Here is a 19,267-nt window from a genome sequence, read left to right on the forward strand (position 1 = left end):
GTTATGGAAAGGGGCTATGGAGGAAGGGAGTCTTGGAAAAAAGGTTCTAGATTGAGAAAATGACTTTTTGATCATAGGGTAGGTTTGGGGGGAGTTTTGGATGAAATATTTTGAATTTAAATTTATTTTTTTTTTGAAATTTTAGGGTTTTTGTAAAAACGTATCTATGGACCCAGCACTCCTTTTCCCCCTCCCTCTTTTACCCATCCACCTCCCTCTAGGATACAAAGCAATAAATGAGTGGACAACCCTATTATTCTCTCTACTTTCTTAGGTTCTAGACTTATATACATTGCTCTCTTTCTATTGGCTGGAGCCTAATTAACCTTAATCCTATATGACCCAAGGAGAGTCCACATTTTTCCTAATGACTGCAATCACCTGTATATTTAAACCACCTCTTGGTAGCTAATACAATCGCGTTCATCGCCTTCTTGGCTCATCACCTTTAGGTGTACCTCAGGCTTAACAGCCTTCTCTCTCTCTCTCTCTCTCTCTCTCTCTCTCTCTCTCTCTCTCTCTCTCTCTCTCTCTCTCTCTCTCTCTCTCTCTCAGAGAGAGTTTGAATTTTGAACTAAAATAGATGTGTAGGTGGCCGCAGCTACGACTCATCGGAACTTCTTTCTCTAAGCTACACACAAATGCTCTTGAGAGACGTGCAGTTTCCTATGAATTCTCTCTCTCTCTCTCTCTCTCTCTCTCTCTCTCTCTCTCTCTCTCTCTCTCTCTCTCTCTCTCTCTCTCTCTCTCTCTCTCTCTCTCTCTCTCTCTCTCTCTCTCTCTCTCTCTCTCTCTCTCTCTCGCGCGCGCGCGCGCGCGCGCGGAATACGTCGAGCTACATGGCTAGAAGACCCCTAGGTTGGAAACACAGGCAAAAAGCTGATCGGCTTCTCACCGGGCCATAGAGAGCTTGCCAAGAAAGTAGGCATTCTTATGAGACAAGCAAAGAACTACCAGAAAGAGAGAAAAGCCTTCGTTGCATAGCGAGGGTGCAATCAATCGAGCCTGCCTGCGAAGGCTCTTGGAGTAGGGCAATTGGGGTCAGCAAGATCCGGGGAAGGGCTCCAAGTCCTTCAGAAACTTCAAGGCAGCATGCCCACATGTGCTCAGCTCATTCGTCAACGCTACACTCCAAACCTTAAAGAGCTGATCGACGAGCATTCCATGGAGTACGTAGGGAGGAAGCTCAAGGTAGCCGAGCTGGAGTGCTGTCACCGGAGCGATGTGAGGCTGGTTTCTCGATCGCAGAGCTGAGTAGCCTCTCTTGGCCGACATTGTAGAATAGAATGTTGAGGGAAAGAGGTTATGGCAAATGACCAACACAGAGGGACACGAGCTGCAGAAGCGAAGAGGTGGTGCTCTAAGAAGGTGGCGTGTGGCAGTGATGGCCGAGCCTCGTGACTAATTGACACCACCTCTATCAGGTGGGATCTACAGTCCCTATTGATTGGGGGTGGCAGGGATCTGTTTTTCACTGTCCGATGGCAGTTTAATCCTCAAGTGATCACAATTAAAGTGAATCCCAAGTAAATTTGATGTGAACTTCAAGTGACCGCCAAGTGATCCCCGTGTGAATCCCAACCAACATGTGATCACCTTGTGTGTACCCCACCCATTATCAAGTGATTACAATGTGATCATCCCAAAGTGATTGCAGTGTGACCCCGTCCATCCCAAAGCCATCTCCAAGTGAACACCATGTGATCCCCACCCCGTCATTTTTGCTATATGATTCTATGTTCACACCTCCATTTCAAGTGGCACGCGAGCGGCTTAATGGGAGAGTGATGGCCTCCGGTTGTGTAGGTGGTGGGTTCGAGTCGCAGAGACTCAACCGGCCGGAATCGTTTTATTCTTGACAATAAATGGACGGTCCACATCGTTCATCGTTCGAAGATGGTGGACCGTGGATCCCACTTGACAAGGTGGTGTCAATAAGTCACAAGGATGGCCGAGGGCAGATAGAGTAGGCCTGCTCGATCGCAAAAACTTCAAACAAAATAAAGGTAGGCCCGGTCTCCATTGTTGTTCGACTTTCCACATTGTGTGACACACACAGAGAGAGAGAGAGAGAGAGGTGCTCACTGCTGTCGTTATCGCCTTAGTTCAGTATGGCGGGACTGCGTGAATGCAGCCTTTCCACCTGCGTCTACATGAGGCCCGGTAGGTGAACATTTTCACCTCGGGTCTTTCTAATCATTGCACGTCTCATTCAGACTACGTGCACCACGTAGTTTCAACGCCCCAATGGCTAGAGCAAATGGCTTGAAGGTTGTGGCCGGCCAGTGTTTGGGAAAAATGTGTCTCAGCTTAATGTCGTGCCGTTTTCAATTTCAAAAATGTTGGTCGAGGGCAAGGGGGAAGGAGAAATCCTGCCGCAAAAAAGAGAAAAATAGTGTGAAAATTTGCAACAAGTGAGAGCCTCTCTGTCCCCGTCCTTTCAATGGCACTTTATGTGTTTAGGGTAAAGGGGTTTTAAGACCTTTAAGGCGGCGTTGGGCACTTTTTTTGCAAGCAGCATTGTACTGTGCACGCAAGGGCTTGAACATAGTGTTCAAAAAAAAATCAATTTTGCAAACATCAAAGAGGAAATTTTAAACAATAACCTTTTTTTAAAACAATTTAACTCTATTTTCTTAAATTTTTCAAGCGGATTTTCTATTTCTCCCCCTTCCTTCAACTGGCTCTTTTGATTTTTCAAATGGCTCCAAGCTAAGCTAAGGCACACTTTTTTCAAACACTGCTCAAATGATGTGTCTTTGTCGTGTGCATCTGTGACCAAAGCTATTATGCAAGCAGCACTTTGTGCAGCATACGCAAGCTCTCGCAATGCAACAGAGAGTAAAAATAAGGGACTATAGTTGTTAACCCTCAACCTCGAGGATACCATGTATCCACCTTTATCACTACACTAACCCCCGAATGATAGAATTGTGCAAACTAATGATGTGGGGCCAGTAGGACGGCCCCAATCAAATCAAATCAAGAATTAGAAGGAATCGATTGAGATGTGAGGGACATAGATGAAAATTGAAGGAGACTGTGTCGAGCGACGCAACAATCAGAGACCAAGAGGGTGTGCAGGCGAGGTGGCAAGCAAGGGTCGTACATAGGCTGAGGGTGAGGTGCGGGCGGGGAGGGCGGTGGGTGGGGAGGAGGCGCGTTGTCGTGCAGCTCCGCTCCCATAGTAAGAAAGATGCCCGAATAATGCACATCAAGCTTCTTTGAAAACTACTTGATTAATGGTCAGTGATCAGGGCTTGTTAACAGGCCAAGTTTAACGAGTAATGTATGCCAGATGCGGCTCAAAAGAGCCAACATATGCCTTAATGATGCCAAAAATGAGTATGGTTGAACTGAGCACAGATCACAAATTATGATCTAGAACTGCAGTGCTTGAAATGCTCTACCGGCCTGTCTTTACGGCTCGTCGATTGGAGCTACCGTGAAGAAGTTATGGCAGTTTGAAGTTTAAGTTGATTGCAGATTCGTACCAGATTGGGCAATTGCAGCTGAGGTGACAGAAATGAAATGAATGCACGGGGCTGAAGTGCTCACTTTGTGGAGCGCGTCAGTCTTTTCAGATCAGTGAACGGAGTGTCAGTTCCCAAGATATTGGCAGTTAAAGATTCACCGGGGGCCGGTTCCGTACCAGTCCAGTCCGCTCGATCGGTTTGCCATCATCTGGGAATTTTTGACTTCGACCAAGTTTTGGAACATCATGCAAGAATGCGTTGGTTGATATGTTGTGCCTGACAATAATATTAGTTATTAGAGATTGCTAATAGCAAGAAATGCCCAACACGGCTATGGCTTAAGCAGATACAAAGTCGAGGTTCTCTCTCAAAATGCCATCACCTATAGTAACATCTTGAAGGCTGTGTCGTGGAAAATGGTAGAAAAATCACAATGGTATTGTTAGTCAAGGATTGTTGGAGGAAGAAGCCAAATGATTTTGGCCGCCCAGTCGACCCATGTATGCCAAATGTGGTGCCGTTAAAGTCCCAACGGCCGCCCAATGAAGGCCAAAAAGTCCCTTGAGCAATCACCATTGCTTGCACCTTGAAGTGACTGCCCATATGAGTCAGAGGGTGTATGCCCAAAAGCCATTAAAAGGCCACCCAAACTTCACCCTAAAGTCGGCCGCCCAATGAATGCCGCCCGTAACGGCTTAGCTTTAATTGAGTGTGAAAGGAAGGGAAAAAGGAAACAAGGCGTAGCGTGAAGCAGCAAGGAGGAACGCAGGGATGGCGAGAGAAGCTCGCGATGAACTGCAGCAGGGTCGGATGGTGGTGAGCAGGAAGCGAAAGGCGCTTAGCTCAGCATGGCGATGACATTTGGAGGCAAAAGCACTCTCTCTCTCTGTCTCTAGCTTTGACCTCTCTCTCGCTCTCATGCTCGGCAGGATAAAGGAGGCAAAGCTCTCTCTCTCGAGCTTGAACGAAGGAAAGGACCAAAGATCTTTTTTTCTCTCTCTCTCTCGGACATAAGCAAGAAAGCTAAAGGCGCTCTCACTCTCTCGTGCTTGAGAAGGAGAGGATCTCCGAGCGTTGCATGAAGCTGGCATGAGCTCGGAAGAGGAAAGCAAGAGTATCGACCAAGCAAGGGATAAAGTTTCGGCTAGCAATTGAAGAGCAAGAGGAAGTTAAATCCTATGAGCGGCAATTAAGCCAGTGTAAAGCATAAGGAGCAGAAAGCTGCGGAATAATTGACAGTAATTGAAGCATGAAAACTGAGGCATTGAACAGAATTGAAGCTTGCTGAATCTAAGGGAACTCGAAGCAGATGAAGCGACATGAGAGAGTTTCCATCACAGTCATCAGCTAAAAATTGATTAAATAATTTGTTAAGCCCCGGTGTCGTTAACGGCCCAGTTAACTCTGTAAAGCAGGAGCTTAAACTCCTAGTTAGCAGATGATCCAAGTGACGGCGCTGCTAACATCCCGCCTTGGCTAAGGATTAAGTTGTACTCCATGCATTAATCGATTAATTGATGATTACGATGATTGCCAGAGTCAGTTGCATCAATTGTTCTTGTTCTCTCTCTTCCACACCTCTCACAGTCAGAGGCCCGACGCCTGTCCGACTCACGTAGCGAACACATATCCCCGAGCGCAAAGGCTGAGAGAGGTAAACTTGCAATCATTTTTTTGTTTCATGGGTTGACACTTGAAACATGGTTGCTCGAGGGGTTACGAGAGGCCTTCAAACGGTTGATGTTCCAATGGATGTGGATTTGAACCCGCATTCTTCCTTTTACAAAGGTAAGAGAGCGATCCCCTAAGAGGTGAGAAAGGGAATAAAAAAGGAATCAATTGAGATATGAGGGACGCGGGTGGAAACTGAAGGAGACTATGTTGAGCCACACAACAATCACAGACCAGGCGGGTGTGCACTCAGGATACCTTGGAATGAATTAAATAGGGAGGGATTTCGGCCCCCCTCCCTGCCACATGTCAACAGCTCCTTTATCTTGTTTGAGAGAGAGGGGCCGTGTAATGCACTCAGGAAACCAATTGATTCAAGCTCCACTTAGCATAGCAGTAGCCAAGGTTGCCATGGCTACTCATTGCAACAATGAAGAGAGAAATTGGAGTGTTCTGTGGCCGGTTGATATTAAATAGAAAATAAGAAGATCTCGTAGTCCTCCTACTTTTTGACTAATGCAAGGGGCGAGGCCAGGGCTCACAATGTTAGGATTCGAAGGCCCCCCTAAATTCTTTCAAAGACAGGCCCAACAGTGTTAGGATTTTAAGGGGCCCCTATTCTTTAAGTAGTGGGTGTCCTTTATTGGCTCTACTACTATTTTAATCCATGGAATCTCATGAGTTCCTTTTGCTACAACTCTTAAGTATCAAAGAGGAACTGCAAAACAGAGTCGGTTGCTCGAACACGAGGAGATCAGAGATTGCCGTTTACTCACTTCGCATGACCACGGACACCCTCTTCGAAGGCTGCTTACAGCAGCACATTTTTTGCAAACAAAAGAAAAGAAACGTCCTCGGCTCCTCGTACCCTGGTCCTACTGCGCGTTTCCATCTTCTTCCTGCTCCTTGGTGCCCCCGTCTACCTTTGCCGTTTGGTGCTGTTGTTGGTTCCGCTACCCAACTGCCCTGCTCCCGCTCCCATCGCGCTCCATCTGCAGCTCATGTTTTCTTCTTTTAGACTGGCGTGGACTGCCAGATTGGCCATTCTCTTTTATGGGGGAGAGAGAGAGAGAGAGAGAGAGGGAGAGAGGATCTCTTTAGATTCTGCTGCCCATTTTATTTTCAAACATGGGTATCACCTACTCTTTCAAAAGACGGGCCATTGACAATGATAGGATTTGAAGGGGCCTGTATTCTTTCAAAAGATGGGACTATTAATAAAGCAACGAGGGATTCCAACACCCCTCCCTACCAAGTGTCAACACTTGCTGACTCCAAATAGAATCCAACCACATGCGGTGGAGAGAGAGATAGGGGGGGAAAGAGAGCGCCCAATGTCCTCTATGTGTGGAACAATGTGGGCACTGAGAACTGGACCACACATAGAGAGAGAGAGAGAGAGAGAGAGAGAGAGAGAGAGAGAGAGAGAGAGAGAGAGAGAGAGAGAGAGGGGGGGGGGGGGGGGGGATGTTACAGACATTGCAGGGAGTTCTAGCATAGGGGCCATGCCGACACCCGATACCAACAGAACCATAAGAGACAGAGATCAGACACCAATATCAGACCCAACATCAAGAGGTTGCCACCAACCCTACTCGGACTGCCACCCCGACTCAGGATTTCCTACAAGATGGAAACCACATAAAAAATCAAAGCTAAACAGGTAATAAGAACTGTAACAAGCTAGAACATGAGAGGCCAGCCCCAACAAGAGATACTAGAAAGACCCACATACCGTAAAATCGATAGTGCGGGGTCTATGTCCCCATCTCTCAAAGCATATTCGCAGGTGCCACCACGTCCTCGCCCCTGCCACCGGCCAGCAACATGCCCGGAAAGAAGCTTCACATAATGCCGAACTTAAAGCTGAGAAGCGAGAGAGCAACCAGACAGAAGCCGAACACGGCACCAAAAAAGGAAGAAGCCCCAGGGCGAAACACGCCAAAAGGCCACACTATACCCCCATCTTGAAGCAGCATCGTGCTGACCCTCTTAACATCAAGCAATAGGGGATCAGAGCCATTGTCGACCACTTGATTACAACCGCATGACCATGAGCTAGAAAAAGGGGAGCCTCGCCCCATCCATCCCAACCGGCGGTGCCACAGACGGACCACAGCTTCTTTTGATGGTGTTCAAAAGTGTGGGACTTATGTAATCAATTTCAACCAAACTCAATTTGCACAAACCCTACTAGGGTAAAGGGTCCAATAAAAGGACATGCCCCTTTAATGAGACATACACACCCCCAGCCATCACTCAAGAGCGTATGTGTCGATGGAACAAGACATGCATTTGTGGCATCAGCCGATTGGTGAGAATCTTAGTTCAACACCCATCTTGAGTTGTCCAGCTTTGGGGTCACATATGTCCCAAATTACTTTTTGCATTGAAATTCGTGAGTTTCTATCACAAAACCTGCACACTGCAACGCAAGGCTTGTCGCCGATTTCCCCACGAAGAGGACGCTTTTGCGCACCTTTTGCACCGCGAGCTGCCATCTTTGGAACTCCACAACAACAACAATTCTGCACTCATTTTCATTGTCCTTAACTTGGCACTTTTACCCTAGGCCTTAATAATATTGAGCAACTATGTGGTGTTTGACCTCTGAGTGCTTGGTGTTTGGGTAATTTACTAAAAAAGCCTTAATTTTCATATTTTTGAATTAAAAGAAAAGGTACAAATTTCATAGTATATTTTTAGGGGAGTTCGCAATATTCTTTTTTTGGTAGTTCTAGATTCCTTTCTCAGATGAGTAGCATGAGATTCTCGTGTAGATTAGGATGGGGGTAAAATTTTATCACATGGTTCAACATCCCAAATGTCATTAGTCTTTTAAAGAGTGTAGTATTAAAAAGTGATCTCGTGAAGTCTATCATAACATTATTTTGTTTGAGAGTGTAGTATTAAAAGTGATCTCATAAGGTACAAATATATTTCTGGTGGGACTAAACAAAAAAGTATAAAAGCCATCGAAAAATTCAAACCGCGGGTGAGTCAAGCAAAATAAAAAAACCAGAAAAAGTCCACAAAATTAAAAAAAAGCGTGTAAAAAGAGGATGATGCGAGATGAAAGAAAGACAGAAAGCAAAATTGAGACGAGCGAGCCTTGAGCGGGTTAAGAAATTCGAAAATTTATCCAAAAAAAGTGAGCATCGAGCAATTTGAAACCGAAAAATCAAAGACCCACCAAAACGGAATCGAGTACATTAAAGCGCAGTTCGAAACGGATTTTCAGTAAAATCAAGCCATTAGGGCAGTTTCACACGTGGAACTTGCGAATAGGGGCAAGTTTTGACCTCCTTTTTATTAAAAAATCGGCAAATTTGAGTTGTAAAACTCATCGAAGCTCGAAATTTCAACCTAATTTTTGGGAAAAGCCTTAAAAATTGGCTTTGAACCATTTCGGCCAAGAACATCACTGTTCAAGCCTAGTTTTGGACATTGTTCCCATAGTTCAATCAAAGAACGACGACAGAAGCTAGAAGTGATTGTGCAAGCCAAAAATTTGCATTGCAAATTGAGCTTTCAGTTGGACGAACAGGGACGCATATCATGGTAGATTGCAGATCAGGCTATTGAACGCACATATTTTCATTGTTTCAAAGACTGCAATCAAGTCTGACGCATTCGAGCTAGAGTTAATCATCGGTTGTGAGTCTGACGAGCAGTCAACTGCAAAATTACTTTGGCAAAAGCAGTTTTGTCAAGCCGAAGCAAGATTGACGGTGCAACAATAGAATCTGCTAAGAGATAGTTTTTGGAGACTAAGTTAGCATGGACATGAGTTGAGCCGAGAGTTCAAGTGCACGAGAAGCTGAGCTAGCCAATAGCAGTGGCAGCACTAGCACAAGTGCAGAAGAGCAAGTTCTACAGCAAAATGATGAGCACGCTTACCAAGATGGGCCGCAACAGGATTGTGGGCATGAAGAAGACGGTGGTCTTCTACCGCGGGCGAGCCCGCAAGGGCATAAAATCCAACTGCGTCATGGTCACGAGAAGCCCCAAGCATGAGCGTTTCTCCCTCTGAGCGGGCTCCCAACAACGTGGAAAAGACAGAGCCGTTTTTGCCACTGAGCGCAATCCCATGACCCATTGAATGCGGAGCAATGCAGAAAAGAGACATCATATCGCATGCAAGAGAAAACCAAGTGCACGCCCTCTGTAACACACCTCCCATCAATGAAACAGGGCCGTAGAGCTGCCCACAACAACATTTGTCACATCTCCCTTCACAGCAGTGCCGCTTGCCTTCATCAATGCGTTGCATAGCAAAATGACATGCTCCAACCTGGCCCAAAAAGACGTGTTGAATCAAAAAACCCTAACCTTAACACCTCTCCTTACACGTGGCACTCATGTCCACACTAAAAAATGAACGGCTCCAGAAATGCACGTTTTCTCCACCAGCCCCCATGGCCTCTCCAAGCCAAAAAGATTTACTCCCGATATTTATTGTCCCCCTTCAACTTCAAAAGATCTTAGTGACTCCTCATCTTGTTGAGCTAAAAGTACAATTGTGAGTTTTGCAATAAAAGTAAAGGTACAAATCTATATTATACATAATGGAGCTTAAATTTGTTGAGGAAGGAGAAGCGTTCCACGCGTCGTCCAATGTAGCCTTGCACAAACCTCCACATTTGGAAGTCCATCTATATCTATTCTATACATAATGGAGCTTAAATTTTTTGAGGAAGGAGAAGCGTTCCACGTGTTGTCCAATGTAACCTTGCACAAACCTCCACATTTGGAAGTCCATGGAGTAATTGCAACTCAACGACTTCGATATTTGAATTTCTCGAATCTCGATCCAATCTCTACCTGCTCGACTTGCAGCAACACGTGCCCGCTTTGGGTCACCCTTGGGGCCTGGGCGCTTGTGAATGTCTTTGTGTGTGTGTGTGTGTGTGTGTGAGAGAGAGAGAGAGAGAGAGAGAAAGAGAGAGAGAGGTATTATGTGTGAGTATATGGGAGAATCAAATTTCTACCTGCAGCATGAGTGGCTAATAGCTATTGGTAGTGCATGTACTGTGAGCGACTCCAATCTCACTGACTGAGCCCATGTGCGCACTTGAGGCTTTTTGTGTGTGTGTGTGTGTGTGTGTGTGTGTGTGTGAGTGTGTGTGTCAGCTCTTGCTTCACCTGCACGAGGATCTCGCATGGAGAAAGCTCCCAAAGTTATTGTGTGCTGCATTGCGTCTCCTGAATCAGAAGCTTGCAATGCCCTCCTTGCATCCTAGATGAGTAACCTCTAACGCCATCCTCATGTCTTGGCTGCAAGCATCTCGTGAATTGGAAGCCTGCAATGACGTCCTTGCATCCTAAATCAGTAGCTCACAATGCAGTCCTTATGTCTTGGGTCATAGTACAGCTCCAACCGCCCGCCTCATGCATGGGTTTGTGTGTGTGTGTGTGTGTGTCTGACTCTCTGAGTATGAGAGAGAGAGAGAGAGAGAGAGAGAGAGAGAGAGAGAGAGAGAGAGAGAGAGAGAGAGAGCAAGAGAGAGATCTACTACCAGTAGATGCACTCACAGAGAAAGAGAGGCTGAGGCGCACTATTCGAGTGCAGAGAGGAGACTGCAAATGATTTGTGTAGCTACAAGAACTACGAAACTCGCCATGGGAATGGCCAAGTACTTCATGTTTGGCCCCATTTCTTAAGCCCTCTACAGGCCCTACCACATCGAAAAGCTTTTTTGTGCTGCATTTCTGAGTGAAATTTGAGGAGCATGGTGAGGCCAACTCTATGCTATATAGAGAGTGTGTGCAAGGACCAGATATGAGCAAGAGAGGATGCAGTGGAAGGGCACAAGTGCGTGGCTTGCTCTTACCAAGAAGAAAGATGATGATGATGAGGATGATGAAGAGGACACCCATGATGATGTTGCAAACGAGGAAGGCGTAGGTGATGATGGAGGAATTGGAGGGCCATTGGTGGTGGAGGCGAGGACGATGACGATGAAAATGGAAAATGGGATGATGAAGAAGATGAGAAGGATACAATGGAAGGAGACAATGATGATGATGAATAAACACCAAAGCGTGATTAAAAGAAGAGAAAATGAATATGTACAAGATTTTTCTTTGGATATGTTAACTACGGTGAGGATTAGAGTCATGGGTTGTAGCTCAATCAGAGTTCTAGGCCTTTGATGCTGGTAAAGAGTAACAAGATGAAGGCTTTTGATGTCTTTTATAGGATTAGTTTTCATGTCTTGAACCAATGAATGCATTGCTTCTCTCTTTTACTCATCCCCAATTTGTAGTATAGACAGTATCATAAAAACATTATCAACCTATTGGCATCACTAGGATCGTCTATTTACACTGGTTTGTTATCTCATTGGAACCACTCAAAATAAGGTGGCTAATGGAACACCCCCCCACCCACCCCCCCCCCCCCCCCCCCCCCAAACACACACACACACACATATAAAAAATAATTATATATATATAATTATATATATATATAATTATATATATATATATATATATATATATAGAGAGAGAGAGAGAGAGAGAGAGAGAGAGAGAGAGACACACACACAGAGAGAGAGAGAGAGAGAGAGAGAGAGAGAGAGAGAGAGAGAGAGGAAGAAGAGGAGAGAAAAGGAGAAATTTTGACATCATAGGAACAACTCCAACACTGTAGGAAGAATCCCAAGAGACCCCAAAAATCTATTTTGCCTTCTTAGGATGAAGAGTCTCAAGAGACCTCAATAATCTTTTGACTTCATAGGATTAATCCCAACATTGTAGAGAGAATAGTGAGAGACCTAAAAACTCCATAGAAAATTGGGATAACCAATCTGCCACACTTGGGTGATAGAAAGGTTATCCCTATTCCCTCTTCTTATTCTCTCTCTCACACACACACCCACTCACAAGCACGGAAATTTTAATGTTCGTAGGAATAATCCCAAGAGACCTCAAAAGATCTATCCGACAAATCTTGAGCATAGGGCTTGAGTACTCGAAAGGGGACTGGGATTAACAATCTACCACACTTGGGTGATAGAAATGTTATCCGGACTTTGTGAGAGAGGGCGGTGAAGAGATCTCTCAACGTCGTAGGAACAAGTGCATCAAAGCTCAACCCGCTCACGTTGAGAGAGAGAGAGAGAGAGAGAGAGAGAGAGAGAGAGAGAGAGAAAAGAAGTGGGGGGGGGGGGGGGGGGGGGGGGGGGGGGGGGGGGGGGGGGGGGGGGGGGGGGGGGGGGGGGGGGGGGGGGGTGGGGGGGGAGGGGGGGGGGGGGGGGGGGGGTGGGGGGGGGGGGGGGGGGGGGTGGGGGGGGGGGGGGGTGGTTTTGGGGGGGGGGGGGAAATTCTTGAACTCAAGACGTGTTACTAGAGAGAAGAAGGGAAATCATAACATCATAGGAAAAATCTCAAGGGACCGAGCCTTAAACCCAAGATCTAATACTCAATGGGAATAGGGATAACCAATCTACCGCACTCGGGTTGTAGAGTGATTGTTCAAGATTCCCTCTTCTTATTCACACATATACACTTCTTTGTGTGTGTGTGTGTGTGTGTGTGTGTGTGTGTGAGAGAGAGAGAGAGAGAGAGAGGAGAACTTTAGTTCCATTTGAACAGTCCCAAGAGACCTTATATACTTGGATTTGATGAGTCTTGAACTTTTGACTTATTAGAAGAGACCTCAAAATTTTATCCCAGAAGGCTTGAATTCAAAACTTGGAGAGAGAGAGAGAGAGAAGCTTGCACACTCGCGCGCACACACACACACACACACACACACAGAGTGTCATGGTCTGCTTGCTAGATATGTATACACCAAAATAAGCAAGCAGAGCTTTATGGCCCTTTGGAAGGAGGTGTTTGAATACTAATGTGGTCATAAGGCAAGCCTAAAGAGTAACACATGCATATACATAGTCCCGAAATTTGATAGATATATGGAGCTGCACATAGAGAGAGAGAGAGAGAGAGAGAGAGAGAGGAGGAGGAGGAGGAGGAGGAGAGGTCCGTATGGTATACACCATAGGTGTTGGAATTAGGGTTGCAGAGAAACACACACAGCTTGGAGAAGACGAAGGAAGCTCAAGGCACACAATAGAGAGTGTGTTACTTAGTGTGCAATGGAAAGATTGATAGCCCTAGAGTGATGGGCGTATATACAATGCACGGGGGAAAAAACCTCCTAAAGAGGGAAAAAATGCCCCGGCGGTCCTAGTGTGTTCACACACATCACTAAAGGGAAGTGCCATGCCCTGAGGACAGGATCAGTCCACAAAGGGGAGTAAGCCCAAAGCTTTGCGGAAAGCTTCAAGCTTCTCACGAGACAATGCCTTTGTGAAAAGATCTGCAAGGTTGTCCTGTGTTGGCACATAAGCCAAGCTGATCCCTCCTGCTGAGAGCCTCTCCCTGACATAGTGGTAATGCACCTCAATGTGCTTTGTGCGAGCATGAAAAACTGGGTTCCTCGCAACTGCCAATGCGCTCTGACTGTCAATCTAGATAGTGTTGGCAGTGTCCTGCCCAACACCCAAGTCAGCCATAAGGCGTCTGAGCCATACACACTCAATCGTAGCTGTGAAGACTGCCCTGTACTCAGCCTCACAACTCGAAGTGGCCACAGTAGGTTGCTTCTTGCTCAACCATGATATACATGAACTGCCAAGAATGAAACAAAAACCACTTGTGGACACTCGCGTGTCAAAACAACCAGCCCAATCTGAGTCCGAAAAAGCATGTAAGTCTGGCGGCAATGATCCCCCCTTGGGATAAAACAAGCCAAGATGTAAAGTGCCACTAAGGTAGCGGAAAATCCTCTTGACAGCCTGCCAATGCTTAGACCCTGGGCTATGCATAAATCTGCTGACCTGCGAGACTGCAAACTGAATATCTGGCCTCGTGTTGCATACATAAATGAGGCAGCCAACAGCAGTTTGGTAAAGAGTGACATTAGCAGGATCGCCAGCATCATGTAGACTCAACTTCAAACCTGTTTCTATGGGAGTGGCAATAGGTTTGCAATCCTCAAGTCCAAACTTACATAGCAATGTCTCTATGTAACTTTTCTGACACAAGGCAATACCACCATCACACTGCTTAAACTGTATACCCAAGCAATGATGCAACAGCCCCAAATCTTTCATCTTGAAAGTAGCATTCAAATCAGCCTTAAATTCAGCAATATGTCTCTCATTTGGTCCAGTGATCAGCAAATCATCAACATAAAGAACCACAATGAGAAATACATCATCCTCACGCTTTACATACAATGTGCTTTCTGTTGGACTGTTACGAAAGCCTCTTTTAACCAAATGAGTGTCAGCTTTCTCATACCAAGCACGAGGAGATTGCTTCAACCCATACAAAGCCTTCTTACATTTGCACACTTTGTCCTCTTGTCCTTTTATGACAAAACCGCAAGGCTGCGTTACATAAACTTCCTCAAATATGTCACCATTCAAGAAAGCAGTAACAATGTCTGATTGATGTACATCCCAACCAAAATGAGCTGCCAATGCACATAGAAAATGCACAGTAGTCATACGACAAGTGGGAGCAAAAGTCTCTTCATAATCTATGCCTTTTTGTTGTGCATAACCCTTTGCAACAAGTCGAGCCTTATGGCGATCGATCTCACCATCCGGCTTGCGTTTCAACTTGTAAACCCACTTCGTACCAATGGCCTTTTTGCCAGGAGGCAAATCACATAAAGTCCATGTGTCATTCTCTATAAGTGCATCATATTCTGATTTCATGGCAGCAATCCAATTTTCTGAATTCTGTGCTTCATCAAAAGACAGAGGCTCCTCAACATCATGTAAACTAGACACAGCCAAAGCATAACAATCTGATGCATAAGATGCATGGCGAGAGCCTGAACGAGTACGACTAGATAAAGGTGCATCCAATTTACTGTCACGCAAAGTGTGCACCAGCCATTTTGGCATACCTCTAGCCTGCTCACTTTCAGCCCTTTCCTCATCAAGTACATCATGTACATCTGCATCAGTAATAGGCTGTTCTAAAACATTTTCAGAAACCCCCATAGGCTGTACATTTGCCTCATTGGAACTTACATTTGTATTTCCACCACTGAAAAGAGGCAACAAAGTGTCATAAATGTCCTGTGAGCTTACATTACTGTCTCTAGTACATGACAGCAAGGGCTGAACAGAATCTTCCACAAACACTACATCCCTGAGTGAAACCAGAATACGTTTTGTTTGCGGATGATACAACCTGTAACCTTTGCTTTCAGCACTATAACCAACAAAAATACATTTGACAGCCTTATCATCCAATTTTCTGCGCTGCACTTGTGGCACCAAAGCATATGCCAAACAGCCAAAAACACGCATGTGCTCAATAGAAGGCTTTCTATCATGCCATGCTTCATATGGAGTAATAGACTGCAAAGCTTTCGTAGGACACCTGTTAAGTACATAAGTGGCACACATGATGGCCTCAAGCCAAAAAGAATGCGGCAAAGCTTGACTTTTGACCATACATCGTGCCATTTCCGTTAGTGACCTGTTTTTTCCTCTCAGCAACACCATTTTGCTGAGGTGTATAAGGCACTGTACATTGGTGTTTTATCCCACGACTAGCCAGAAATGCATTAAATTCATGAGACATATACTCCCCCCTCGTGCCCATAGTACATTTTGAGACATTTTCACAGCATGATAGCCAAGAAATTGTTTTGAAGCACATAAAAAACTATCGGGACTTCGCTTTAAGCGGAAATACCCATGCATGCCTGGAGAGTAATCATCAAATGAAAGTCACGAAGTACAGGTAATTGCCCAAGGACGGAGTTTGCATGGGCCCACACAACATCACTATGCACAAGCTGCAACCTGCATGTGGCCCTAACTGAACCATCCTTTGGAAACTTAGAACGCTGCATTTTACCCAGAATACAGCCTTCACAAACATGTTTGACAGGTGCGTCAAGAGGCGGCAAAAGAGCATATCAGATTTCTGCAAACGCAGCAAACTGGCAAAAATCAGATGACCAAAACGTGCATGCCAAAGTTTTGCATCTGAAATAGCCCTTGAATCTGCAACAGCATTTGCAAAATTTTGTCCACACTTGTCATACAAAGTGAGCTTTATACAGCCCACGGCACAAAAGCCCAGATGCAACAATTTCATCACCAAAACTGAGATCATGAACTGTACATCTGTCATCCACAAATTTGACTACAAGTCCAAGTCTAGCAAGTGCGGATACAGACAAGAGATTCTTCTTGATCCCAGGTACATAAAGTGCATCAACAAGTGTGAAGGAACTGTCATTAGCAGCAGTGAGCACAATCTTTCCAACTCCCTGAACTGGCGTTGTTGGCACAAGTGACTGAATTCCCATGAGGGACAGACTCGAGAGAGGTAAACAATTCACGATGTGAGGTAATGTGCTTTGTAGCACCACTGTCGAAATACCACACATGTGAATCTGCAGCAACTGACAAGCATGCATCATGGGACAGCAGGATTGTAAGTGCACTCTGCGCTAAAAGCCCATTCTGCATCAACATCAGCATCACAATCTCCTTTCACAGAAGACTCAACAATGGCTGCATTTGTAGTGGATCCAGCATTTGCAGTGGAACCACCTCTTTCTTCTTAGCCTCTTTGGCCTTCAACTTAGGACACGACTTGATCAAGTGATCATTGGCTTTACAATAATGGCAACGCATCTTCTTTTTGCCCTTATCACCAGAATTGCCAGACGAAGTGCTGCCAGCAGAAGCATTAGGAACAGAATTTTTGCCACTCGCAGCAGAACCATAAGAAGTGGCTGCATTACTGTTACCACCCTTTCTTTGAGAAGCAATAAAAGCCTGTTCAACTGCACGCTGCCTAGTCCTGTTTTTTCTAGAAAGTGACTCTTGCAACAGCAATGTGCATAATGCATCAAACTTGACAACTTTAGGATTTCCTTGGGTCATCAGTCTCCAAGTACTAGCAAAAGTCTGGTAGGAATCTGGTAAGGCATCAAGAACAGTCTGCACAAGGGAACTGTCCGAATGACTTCACCTGCAGAAATGAGTTGCTCATTGATATCCTTGACACTAGCAAGAAAAGTGTCCATATCATCTTCCTCATGCATAATCTTCGACTCTAGCTCTTTACGCAGCAAAGCAATTTTAGCCTCATTGCGGCTTGCATAAAGACCTGCTAGAATATCCCAAGCCTGTTTTGCAGATTTTGCTGAACGGATGTGAGGAATAATGGTGCGCTTCACAGACAACGCAATCAATGCATGAGCCTGCGCATCCTTAACATCCCAACGAGCTTGTTCTGCCGTAGGCAAAACAACTCTAACAGCTGCAATCCTTGCAGCAAGACCTGCAACATCCTCAATATCGCCTACATCTTCAGAACCAGGACGTACATCAATGCCCTGCACAATGTTCCAGACACCTTTTGACACAAGAACATGTTGCATCATATAAGCCCACATAGGGTAGTTGTCCCCATCCAACCTGTCCTCAGTAGCAAACATCTTGAACACATCTGTGTTGTTGTTGTCAGCCATGGTAAATGCTGCACCTCATGTGAAAACTGCCCAAAAATAGGAGAAATGGAGCGGGAACAACTTGTGCTATATAGCACAAACCGTAGAAGACTATAAGGCACCTGTTATGCAGAAAACGGCACTGACAGAAAATCTGCACAAAATGACGAAATAGCCTGTGCAGTACTGCCCGTAGTGGAAACGGAGGCCGAAATGAGCCCAAATCAAAATTCTGAGCAGACCAAGCTCTTCGAGCTTGTCCAAAATATTTGTCGACCTGCGAACGCTCGCCAAAGCTCACTGAAATCGGAGAAAGTGAGCAGGCGTGTGCTGGAGGACGTGACCTGCTCTGATACCAATTGTTGGAATTAGGGTTGCAGAGAAACACACACAGCTTGGAGAAGACGAAGGAAGCTCAAGGCACACAATACAGAGTGTGTTACTTAGTGTGCAATGGAAAGATTGATAGCCCTAGAGTGATGGGCGTATATACAATGCACGGGAGAAAAAACCTCCTAAAGAGGGAAAAAATGCCCCGGCGGTCCTAGTGTGTTCACACACATCACTACCACATGTATATGGTAACAATAGGTAGGTCCACCTTCTTAGTTGAGTTGGTGTTATTGTCATTGATTAAAGTGAAGAAGTTCATTAATGTATAAGAAACACATTATATACATTAATGATATATCCATTGCATAATTGGTCTTAACACTAGAATGGTAACCTAACAGGACATAAAAGTGTCCTTTCAAGGTTTTGGGAAAAATTTCCAAAACCATAGTAGATCCACTCATTTTGAAAAATCCTTTCATAAGCTTATAGTTCAATAACTACTACATATACAAAAAAATAAGAAACTTGTAATTTTTCTTATCCCTTGGTCACTACAAGCCTCCAAAGTTGATGGACCACTCCATTTTTCCCAAAACAACAATTTCTTACGGTTGATTGCATATAAATAAGAGTGGAGATTTTGGTAGGACCTGAGATAAAATGCCCCGTTAACTTCAAAAGGTTGGTGACCAACATATATGGTTGCTTTTACCTCACTAATTTTTTTTTGGCAAAAAAAATGGTACAAAAAAGTTGCATTTTTGCCATTCTGCGGACCTATCATCAAAGTTTCTATAGTCACGCTCAATACAGATACTATATACATGTTTTATTAGTTCCCTTTGGGCCTTTGGATTCAAAAGGAGCCATGGAGCATGTTAAAAGGATAATGGATCTCTTACAATTGGAACCTTGGGGGCAATGATAAAGTGCTAAATACAACAAACGTGAAAAATCTGGGTTCAACATTATGACCTCTAAAAACCCATAGAAACTACTCAATATCTAGCCAAGTTTGTAGTCTATGATTAGATATGGTTACTACCAGCAAAATACACGCAATTGGCCTAAGAAACTAGCAATATTGAGAAAGTTATACTTGCTACTCTAAAATGTATCGTATTCTTCGGCAAATGAAAAAACTCAACCATCATCATATATTTATGCTATATAGCATATTAGGTCCCCCAAAACTCAAGGAAGATTAGCTTTATGTTAAACATTACATTTACACAATCAAAATTGAATTTGGATATCAAGAAAGCCACCAAAAAATGTAAAA

This window comes from Adiantum capillus-veneris, chromosome 9 (genome assembly GCF_014529385.1).
Source record: "Adiantum capillus-veneris isolate H3 chromosome 9, ASM1452938v2, whole genome shotgun sequence".
Taxonomy (NCBI): Eukaryota; Viridiplantae; Streptophyta; class Polypodiopsida; order Polypodiales; family Pteridaceae; genus Adiantum; species Adiantum capillus-veneris.